The sequence below is a fragment of the Lynx rufus genome, unplaced genomic scaffold (genome assembly GCF_022079265.1).
Source record: "Lynx rufus isolate CCGP_SWC_20201006 ecotype Redwood Valley unplaced genomic scaffold, mLynRuf1.p SCAF_17, whole genome shotgun sequence".
In the NCBI taxonomy this organism is placed as follows: Eukaryota; Metazoa; Chordata; class Mammalia; order Carnivora; family Felidae; genus Lynx; species Lynx rufus.
In genome coordinates, this window is record NW_025814831.1 from 41,064,272 (window position 1) to 41,075,976 (window position 11,705).

The 11,705-nt window shown below is 38.5% G+C and overlaps 1 pseudogene; it reads left to right on the top strand.

The window, feature by feature from the left end:
* Nucleotides 1-6,878: 6,878 nt before the first annotated feature.
* On the top strand, nucleotides 6,879-7,207 carry LOC124512568 (60S acidic ribosomal protein P1-like; annotated as a pseudogene).
* The last annotated feature ends 4,498 nt before the right edge of the window (nucleotides 7,208-11,705 follow it).

Consider the following 11,705-nt stretch of genomic DNA (forward strand, 5'->3'; position numbering starts at 1 on the left):
CTTTCTGCCCCTCCCTGTTCATGCATGAATACTCCCTCCTTCCTTCCCTCCCTCTCTCTTTCTCTCTCTCTCTCTTCCTCTCCCTCAAAAACAAACAAACAAACAAACAAACAAACAAACAAACTTAAAGAGAAGAGTTCAGGGTGGCTAGGAAAAAATTTGAGGTTCTAGATAACTCATGAGAACAGGCTGTTACTTACTGAATGATTGTTGCTTTTAAGGCTCTTGGCAGAAGTGTTTAAAGCTTTATTGTAACCTTTGATGCCTACTCGAAACAACTCAGTATTTATCCTTTAGTAAAGAATTTCTGGTATTATTTGGAGAAACAGTAATTATGCTCACAATAAACCCCTTCTAGTCTTATTCAGGAGAGAGTTAGAGAGCCAAGTATATTAGACATCAAAGGGTCTAGGACTGGGGCTAAAATCCCAATAATATCTCATGGATTCTCAGATTTTCTACCCTTCAGATGGGATCAGCATGCAATGATTTGAGGACTTTGTCTTGGACAACTTTAGAAGATGGCCTTATAGTTCTTTTTGTTTCTTCCTCCCCTCAACAAGAAAATCTCGACCCCAGTGATTTATAAAGCAATCTAGACACATAGTTTTCTCTTCTGAGTATTCAGTACATGTCTCTGGAGTGCTCTCAGGTTGTCAGATGCTGTCCTGATATTAGAGGTTGCCTGTTCTTTGTTTAAGGTTCAGGTAAGTGATTCATAATAAGATCCGATCCACATGCAGGATCTCAGGACAGTCTCATCAGTTTATATTTTTCCAAAGTCTTGTTCTTGAATATTCTCCTGCTTCTATTTTCTACTGAATCTAATTTCTCTTTGTGATCTTCCTTTTCTCCATAATGCTACGTTTTATAGCATGAATGGCATCCAAGGAAAGATAGGGAAAATGATAAACATCTATCATAAGAGAGGGTATGCTTTATTTATTTTGGTATGACCAGTGCCCAGGTCTGCGCCAAGCACCTAGATGAAGCTTAATAGATGCTTTTTGAGTGAAGGAATAATGTTCAGGAATGTAAGGGACAGAGAATGATAAGATCATTTCTTTTTAAAAAAATGTTTATTTATTTGTTTTTGGGGGGGGAGAGAGAGAACACATGTGCAGGGGGAGGATGGGCAGTGCAAAGCATGACGAGGGGCTAGAACTCATGAACCATGAGATCATGACCTGAACTGAATGAAGTCGGATGCTTCACTGACTTAACTGAGCCACCCAGGCACCCCTTACCTGCATTTTAAACAAATACAAGAAGTGATTCTTCCACAAACTAAATTTTGAGATTAGCAGTTTCAATTAATATTCCCATTATAGAGTCCAGGTTATCATCATCTCTTACCTAGATTCATTCCTACAATAGCCCCACATCTCCCCAGGGCTATACTCCCTCTCTAGTATATTCTCCAAACAGCAGCAGCCAGAATGAACTTGGATCTTGTCACTTCTTTGCCTCAAGTCCTTCAATGGCATCTCAATACACTTAAAAGTCTCAACTTTTCGCCGTGGCCTGGAAGGCCCTGCATGATTTTTTTTTTTTTTTTTTTTTTTTTTGCTAATCTTCTCTCATTTCACCCTCCCCTTCAGTTACTATACTTCAGTACTATGAGGTTTTAGTGTCTCAAAGAAGCCAAAGTCATTCACTCTTCAAAGACTTTGCAGACATTGTTTCCTCTAACCCTGAGGATCGCCCCTCTTCTGCCTAATCCTTCCTGCCACTTGAGTGTTACCTTCTCAGAGAGGCTTTTTCTCTAAGTGTGGCAGCAGAATTAAGGTACATATGGCTGCAAATATCAGAAAACCCAAACCCAAACTGGCTGAAACAGTAGGGCAGGTTCCAGGCAGGACCCTCCAGGCAGTCTTCTCACAGCAGTCCTCCTGGAGACACCATCTTCTGTGTGTTAATGTCCTCCCTAGGTTAGTTGCAAAGTGGTTGCAACTGTTCCAGCCATCTTATCTAGGCACAGCTGCATCCAGAGGGATCAGAGCAACTTTCTCTTCTTGGAGCACTCTGGAAAGAGGAAGCCTCCCTTGAACAGATTTTTCTTTGTCTGATTGGTCAGAATTGGGTCATATGCTAATTTATAAACAAGTCACTGGTTGGGGGAAGTGGAGTTATTGTGATTAGCCTTGACTAGAGATTCTTACTCTGTTTTGTACCAAGTACACCTGGTGCAGTTTTGTGAGGTCTACAGACCCCTTCTGAGAACAATGTTTTTAAATAAATACCACTAAAATCAGCTATAAAGAACTATACTTGACAAAATTACCAAATTTGTGAGCTACTAATATATATTATCTTTTATTAATTACCATTAGACCCTAATAGTAATTAACAATAATTGGTCTAATAATAATTGATGTAATTAAAAAAAAGTTTTATGTTTATTTATTTTTGAGAGAGAGAGAGAGACAGAGTGCGAGCAGGGGAGGGACCAAGAGAGAGGGAGACACAGAATCTAAAGCAGGCTCCAGGCTCTGAGCTGTCAGGACAGGGCTCGAAGGGGGGGGCTTGAACTCACGATGAGATCATGACCTGAGCAGAAGTCAGACACTTAACCAGCTGAGTCACCCAGGCACCCCTAATTAATGTAATTTTTAAGAAGTGCCTAGTATAAGTCATATTTTGAGATATCTGCAAGAGCTATCATGTGACTTGAAAATATCTGTGGTTTCTATTGGTGACAAAGACATAGGTACTACGGGTATGCTACTTGGTTTACTGCCTACAGTGATAATTCAAGGAAATGCTACATTTTTTTTAGAGGTTAATTAAAAAAAATAGAGGTTAATTAAAGTATAGATGTGATTTTTTTCTTCATCTAATATATGGACACCCTGAACTTAATCCTAAATTAAGAACTCCTGGCTTACACTTGAAGATTAAATGATGCAAAAATGTATTTAAAGTGTTGAGCATAATGCCCAATACATGATAGGTATTGAAGAAATGATAGCTTAAAACATAGACATACACAGAAATCTTGGGAATCCAAAACCCAAAATAATATAATTTAAATCAATTCATTTTATCCTTATGAACTAGGAAAGGGGTTTCAGTGTAATATATTAAAATATACTACTCCAAAACAATTTTACATGTACATTTCAAGGCAGTTAGAAGAATGGCAAATGAGTGAAATAAAGAATTTAAATATAAATAATATAATATTATAATATAATTTAAATTATATAATATAGAATTTAAATCAATTAATATAATATAATATAGTATAATATAAATATAATATAATTTAAATAATAATATAATTTAAATCAATTCATTTTATCCTTATGAACTAGGAAAGGGGTTTCAGTGTAATATATTAAAATATACTACTCCAAAACAATTTTACATATACATTTCAAGGCAGTTAGAAGAATGGCAAATGAATGAAATGAACTTGGTGGGTGGATTAGAATCCTATCAAGAAATATTCAAAATCACACCCAGCTTATTAAGGTTACTAGTAGGAGAACTTGCCCCTCGATGCCATGGTTTGGCACCACCAACCACTGTGATTGAAATGCCTGGATTATAGCTCACTCTGTCGTGTTGCTGATACTGGATAAGCCAGGACCAAGACTTGGCTATGCATCCTATGGTGTGGTCACCTTGGCTCAAAGCTGAGTAGTTCTGGCTTACACCAGTCATGGTTCTTCATTAAATTTTAGTTCCTTACCCGCCTCCCTTGAGAAGGATGTAATTCTATGACCATTAAGGTATCATATTTTGGTCAGAAAGATAAAAGGTCATCTTAACCTACAGGATGGGGTGGGGAGAAAAGGCACTTGCTTGTTCATGTGTGTGTTTGGGTCTGGAAGGAGAAACTTGGAGAGATGGCTGTTTTCTGATGATGGTTCTTATATTCTCTCCATAAAAGAAAGTAATTTCCTATTTTCAGAAGTGTTATTTTACTCTCAGAATTACCCTGGTTTAGTCATTCAAAAGCATTGCCTCCTCTAGACTGAGCACTCAAGTTCTGGAGTCAGAAAGACCTGAGTTCAAATTCTGACTCTGCCACATACTGTCTGTGTGACTCTGAACAAATACCTACCTCTATAACATAATAAAAATTATAATATATATTAATACAATCTATAACAATGCATCAGAAATAATTATATAGTATGTATAATAATATTATGTAACATTGTATCCTTTTATGACATAATAGTAGTAGTGATCATAGCAGCAGCAGCAGCACTAGTATTAGTAATTACATACTTAGGATTTATTCTTACAAGGCTAAGTAAGAGTAAACATGGATTCTTTTATTTAATTTTCACAGCCCTAAAAAATAGCTTATACTTTTTTTTCTCTCATTTTACAATGAGGAGATGAAGCTAACGTGGGTTACATAATTTGCTTCTAAACTTTCTTTTCCTTTCCTACAAAGTGGAGATAATTGTGCTACCTGCCTCACAGACTTGCTGTAGAGGTTACATTGCTTTATGTGGCAGGTTTTTGATTGTGTGATACATAGTAAGTGTGTGGTGAGTTGCATTGTTAGGTCGTATTTGTCTACCTGATCTTGTACGGCCAACAAGACTTTACTGCACTTCCCCTTACATTAATAAAGTAATAGAGTAGTTGATTTTGCTTATTGATTTTGCTTATTCAGGAAGAGATGATATGGATTCATAATCATAATTACCACATGTGACCCAAGGATAAATATATCCTAAGCATAGTCTATGATCATGCTGATTCCATCCCTTTTGCAAAACAATTCCTGGGCCTTCGTGAACATGATTTGGCAATCATAGGCACTGTTGTTATATGAGAATATTTAGCAAGGAATATCTTCTTGTTTTATGTTTTTCTCTGCTTAATTCATTCTTATTCAAAATGGTTTGGGCTTGTTTTTTAATATTCAAAGTGACATATGGTTCGTTAATTCTATTGCAAATATTACTAAATTATGCAAGGGATAACAGAAATATCTTAGACCAAATCACCATAGACAGGGTGGCTTAAATAACAAGAGTTATTTCTCACAGTTCTGTAGGTTGGAAGGCTGTGATCAGGATGCCAACATGGTCAAGTTCTCGGTGAGTCCCATATTCCAGTTTTCCAAAAGGCTGTCTTCTTGCTGTGTTCTTACTTGGCAGACAGAACAGAAAGCTAGCTCTTATGTGTGTTTATAAGAAGCTGGCCTCTTCTTATAAAGGAACTAATCCCATTCATGAGAGCTCTACTCTTTTTTTTTTTTTTAGGATTTTATTTTGAAGTAATCTCAACACCCAAGGTGGGGTGTGAACTCACAACGCTGAAATCAAAAGTTGCCTGCTCCACTGACTGAGCCAGCCAGGTGACCTGAGAGCTCTACTTCTGTAACCTAATTACCTCCCAAAGTCCCCACCACTACATACTATCATATTGGGGCATTAGAATTTAACAAATGAATATTGGGGGGCACAAACATTCAGTTCATAATGTCCACAAAGCTATATTTTCAGTGTGGAATTTTTCCAGTCTCGGATTACTTTACACACAAAAAGCCACATAAATTGCTTCCTGCTTATATGCAATGTCAAAACTTCATTTAAGAAGACACTAGGAGTGAAATTCATGGTCTTTTATTAAGAAGCCATCTGTCTACTATTTATTTACTGAGCTGTAATGAACAATCTTTTGTGAACAAAGATTTCTCTGCCAGTGGGAAAGCTCCCTGTAGCCTTGGATGTGAGTGCCACCTGCTGGATGCTGTACACAAAAACTTTCCCGTACCTCAACCCAAGAATGGCTGATCATTATCTGGGAAAATGCCCAGGTAACACCCCTTTGATTTTAGGTCACAAGGACAGCTGTAATGCCTAATGAGTAATGTAATCTTTGGGTAAGAGCGCAGATTTTATAAGAAAAACACACTCAGGAAACAAACCTAATGCAAAAATATTCCACTGAGCTATTGTTTATAAGCTTGCCAGTGCCAAGAATATAGTAAATAGTTCTCTGTTTATATTATGAGCTCACTGAGTTTTATACATTAGTGACATAGGCAGTTGGTGGGTGGCTTTTTACCTTAAGGAGGCCGTACCTATATCTTGCAGAAGGGTAGGAAATTAGGGACCCCTTGGCTATGACCATGAGTTGGCTTCAATACCAAATATGTAATCTCATCAATTTTAGTTTTGGTGCCAAATTCCCTGTTTGGGGCTTAGGGAAAAAGTGTTTCTTTGCATCACTCTAATGGACTCTGTGACTTATGGACTCAGTAGCCTGGGGCTTATATTAGCATTGGGGCAATTTGTAATTTCCCTTGAGGGCAAGAAGGTAGAAATGGCTCTTTAAGAGAAATAAATACACACCTTGGTCTATCAAGAGCTTTATGAAGTTTCCTCCAGTTTGGTCCTTGGGAAGGACATGAAAATTGCATAGCATTGTTTTCATGCTAGTTACCTAGGAGAAGGTAGGGGGAATGAGGCCCTTGGAAAGGGACAATCATCTAGCCTTTTTTTTTAATTTTTTAACATTTATTCATTTTTGAGAGACAGAGAGAGACAGAGTGTGAATGGGGAAGGGGCAGTGACACAAAATCCAAAGCAGGCTCCAGGCTCTGAGCTGTCAGCACAGAGCCTGACATGGGGCTTGAACTCACAGACCAGGGGGATCATGACCGGACCTGAAGTCAGATGTTTAACCGACTGAGCTACCTAGGTGCCCCTCCTGGGGTTATTTTGAATCACTTTTGCAGAAATTTAAAATTTTTAATAATTTTTTCAGAAAGTTTAAAGTTGGGCCTTTTCTCAGCTGCTGCTAAGGTGCTCTGTCCTTCCGAGGAAGCTAAGGCTGCTTTGGGGTGAGGCCCTCACTTCATCCAGCGACTAGCACTGTGCCAGCTCAGCACTCACCTGCCCATGGCCTCTGTCTAGGAATTCACCTGCATCTGCTCAGCCCTCATCCAGCATGATGATGAGGTGACAGTCACGGAGGATAAGATCAATGCCCTCATTCAAGCAGCAGGTATAAATGTTGAACCTTTCTGACTAAGCTTGTTTGCAAAGGCCCTGGTCAATGTCAACATCGGGTGCCTCATTGCAATGTAAGGGCTGGTGGATCTGCCCCAGCAGGAGGACCTGCTTCTTCCACCACTGCTGCTCCAGCTGAGGAGAAGAAAGTGGAAGCAAAGAAAGAAGAATCTGAGGAGTCTGATGATGACATGGGCTTTGGTCTTTTTAGCTAAACCTCTTCTGTAACCTGTTCAATAAAAAGCTCCTAAAAAAAAAAAAAAAAAAGTTGGTCCCTAGGTTATAACTGACCCAAGGATTGTCTTTAGTATGTTCTTGACATGATGAGACCAGTTATCTGCTTTTAGAATTTTATAGAAGCTGGTGGCATGTATTTCTCCTGCCCTGGCTCCCTTTTCCTAGCGCTGGAAAAACATCATGCATAATTCACAAAAGAGTCTTTTGGGCTAAAACAAAAATTCTCTTCCTTTGTTCCAAAGTTGGTTAATGGATTTTTGTGGCTAAAATTTTTAAACCTACAAAATAGGATTCAGATTTGGAAGGGGCTCAAGGCAGAGTGAGCTTTCTGTTTTTATTTCTGGTTATGTACAGCTCAGGACTATAACACCATGGTGCTGGAATTCAGATTTTATGGAAAAATGATGGGTGCTTGACAAGATTCTATATTGAGGGGCACCTGGGTGGCTCAGTCAGTTAAGTGTCTGACTCTTGATTTCAGCTCAGTTCTTGATCTCAGGGGCATGAGTTCAAGTTCTGCATTGGGGTCTGTGTTGGGCACGAAGCCTACTTAAAATTTTTTCTAAAAAATGAAGAATCTATATTGTGGATGTTGACTAGTCTTGTTTTTAAGAGAGGGATAACATGAGTGGGGTAGAGGGACTGAAGGAGAGAGAATCCTAAGCAGGCTCCACAATTAGCATAGAGCCCAATGTGGGGCTCAATCCCATGACCCTGGGATCATGACCCGAGTCAAAACCAAGAGTCAGACACTTAACCAACTGAGCCACCCACGTGCTTCTAGCCTTATTTTTGCAATATATATGAATGCAGAATCATGTTGAACACCTGAAACTAATATAATGTTATGTGTCAAATATACCTTAATAAAAAAAAGAATCTATATTACATGAGATTACATGATATTTAGCACTCTTGTCTGTACCTACATCAATGCCAAGCCAGAACACAGAATGGAGATGTTACTTCTTACACCTACAATGGTACAATCAGCTCACGAGATTGACATATTTTGACGTTGCTAATGATTGCATGTTCAGATTTTTGGCTTCTCAGGACCATTCAGGATAATATACCAGTTATATGTTTCTTGTACTCTTAGTCTGGGACATATACCAATTTTGGGGCTTCTGTCCTCTAACAACTCTATCCCATAATATGCAACCCCCAGAAATTTTTTCAAATGTGACTTTCAAATTGAATTGTTGTTATAGTTGGTCTAATAGTACTATCATGTAGATTTACATCATATCTTAGAAATTTCCTCATTTTACACTAAATGGATTTTAGCATTTTCTGCTTTTTCATCATTGGGTTCTCCAAAAATGTTGCTGGGCAGAAATTTCATTCTGAGTTTCTGTGGAACAGAAGAGAAATTGAAGATTTACACCGTCATATGCTATAGAAGTCATCAGATTTTGCAAAAAGATTTTGAAACAAGACAGGAATGGAAGTGCAAATCTCAGTGGGTCTTAGTGTTTCATCACAAAGTTTTGTGGTAAAACCAAGATAAAACCACAAGTTTCACTGTTAGCCAGACCAGCACTGGAAGAATGATCGATTTCAAGGTTAGCCAAGGTCAGGCGGAAACTTGGCTTGTTTTATTCATATGTTCAAACCCCAGACCTACTGAATTTTGTATGATTTGGGGTTTCCAAAACAGAAAGCATTTGGGGGCCCAGTCCAAAGCTGAGGCCTACAGACTAAGGGTAAGGAAAGTTGTTCTGTCTTGGTTTGCACTTTAGCGCAATTACTAGCTAATTACTACCCAATTACTAGCTGAACCTTATTTACTTAAACTGTTCTTTGGAAGTTTAAAAAACCAAAGTATGTATTTTCTCCCTATCTTCTGTCTAATAAGAATAGCCGGATTCTTCTCCCAGAGTCTCCAGATGTTTCTACAGGCCACAAGAAGATTTATTTCTTGAAAGATTTCACGGCTGCACTTACCAGCACTCATAGACTGTATTCCATTCTTCAGCTCAATATTTGGATAATTCTCTAGGGGTAAAAGGAGCAAGGTTGCCTACTCTTAAAGAGTCTGGCCTAACCCAGTAATTTGAAAAAAATCATGTACTTTCAGAATAAGAATTCAAAGAAAAGAAAAGAAAAGAAAAGAAAAGAAAAGAAAAGAAAAGAAAAAAACAGTCAAGCTCAGAGCCTCAGACGTGTCCCCCATTACAGTGGGGAAAATGTGACACATGAAAGACAATCTGTGGCAGCCCAAGTTCTGATTAGGGCATCATCAGTGAGGAATATGAGGCTGGGAGTGACTCTAATTATGCCAGGACCAAATCTACTAGGAGGTGGCAAATCCATCAGGTCAATTGGACATGCTTTTGACTGCACATTATAGAAAACCCTTCTACAAGGTTTCAGTCTTACAGGGTGTTATTTGTTGAGACTGGTTGGTGGTTCACTGATGCCATCAGGAACCTAGACTTTTTTCTTCTTTCCATTCCACATTCTTATTATGGTCACCTTAGGATCTTAAGATGGCTGCTGTGGTTCCAGACATCATTCATGTTTGCATTCCATTCAGGCAGAAAGAAAAAAGGAGCTAAGGCTTAGGGGCAAAGTGGTGAAAAGGCCCATTTTATGCAGAAAACAAGAACTTATCCAGAAGAATGTATTTTCACATGTGCTGACTGGGTCATCCAGTCAACAATATCTATCTTAACTAACTGAAGACAGGTGGTCAACAATAAGAGGATACCCTGTAACTGCATAGAAGAGCAGATGTGAAATACTCTGGCTAAGGCAGACCACATCTACAAACCAGACCCATGGAGTAATTAGCTGTAGAGAGCCTTGCAGCTAAACTTTGGAGGACTCTGAAAGAGAAGGTTCTTTGTGAAAGTTCATGGAGAAGTCCAGGGAAGGTAGTATCAGATGATCATAAAGGGATTGTGTAAACTACAATAATTGGACATGGGATGGTTAAAATGTAATGTTATGAGCTATTATTGACCATTAAAGTTTCCAGAATGATCAAAGCAGCTAAACCCACATCTTTCAGGGTCTTTTTTTTTTTTTAATTTTTTTTCAACGTTTATTTATTTTTGGGACAGAGAGAGACAGAGCATGAACGGGGGAGGGGCAGAGAGAGAGAGGGAGACACAGAATCAGAAACAGGCTCCAGGCTCTGAGCCATCAGCCCAGAGCCTGACGCGGGGCTCAAACTCCCGGACCGCGAGATCATGACCTGGCTGAAGTCGGATGCTTAACCGACTGCGCCACCCAGGCGCCCCCACATCTTTCAGGGTCTTAAGGAAGACTTGCTTCCTTCCTTCCTTCCCCCACCCGCTTCTCTTTCTTTCCATTTTTCTTTTTTTCTATTCATATTTTTAAGTTTTTAATCATGAAAAATCTCAGCATACAGAAAAAGAGAAAGAATAATACCTCACAACTCCCCCATTAAGTTTCAATAAATTATTTACATGTTTTGCCTTATCTTTCATTCTATATACAGAACCATTAAATACACATTAATAGGTATATACACACATGTGTATATATATATATATATATATATATATACACACATATACATATATATATGTATATATACACATATACATATACACATACACATATCTATCTATCTATCTAGATATCTATCTATCTCTGAGCTATTTAAGTAGGTTGTAGACACTTTACCCCTAAATACTTTTTAAAAATTTATTATTATTTTTTAATGTTTATTTATTTTTGAGAGAGAGACAGAGCATGAGCAGGAGAGGGGCAGAGAGAAAGGGAGACACAGAATCTGAATCAGGCTCCAGGCTCTGAGCTGTCAGCACAGAGCCTGATGCCAAGCTCGAACTCACGAACCGTGAGATCATGACCGGAGCTGAAATCAAGAGTCAGACACTTAACCAACTGAGCCACCCAGGCACCCCTGTACATCACTTTCTAAACCACCTTGTTTTAAGGATTAGGTTTTTAAGTTATCTGAAGGACAAGCAAAATTGTTTTGTTTTCATTCTTCTTGAATTTTCCTTTGTTACATGTATTTTTCCCTGGTTACCTCACTGTGTCTGCTTTTGCTACTGTTGATTTTATCACACCTCCACTGTCACAGGCAGCATGTTTTCAGCCTGCTGGGCTAAAAGTGGTGGAAAAGGTTTCCTCACTGGCACTGACTCTCTCTGGTTTCTTTTTAGGGCCAATATACTCTTGTTTTAATTATTCTATTTCTCCTGACATTCAAAATCTCCTCTCTTTTTAATTAGCTTAAACCAACCTCAGGCCTTTATTGATGGGAGAGAGTTTTCAAAAGCAATATGCAGAGGGTTTGCTTGCCAGAAAGGTTAGCCAGCAAGCACCTACCTCTTGTACAAGGCCATATGTTCTCTAAGGAATAGGAGTTCATTAACAGACTTTGTTGTCTGAGAGTTTTTTTTTTTTATTCTTTCCTCTCTTTCAGACTTAGAAGGATGTCTAAAGTGTTTATTATTAGCCTAAACTGAGAGCAAG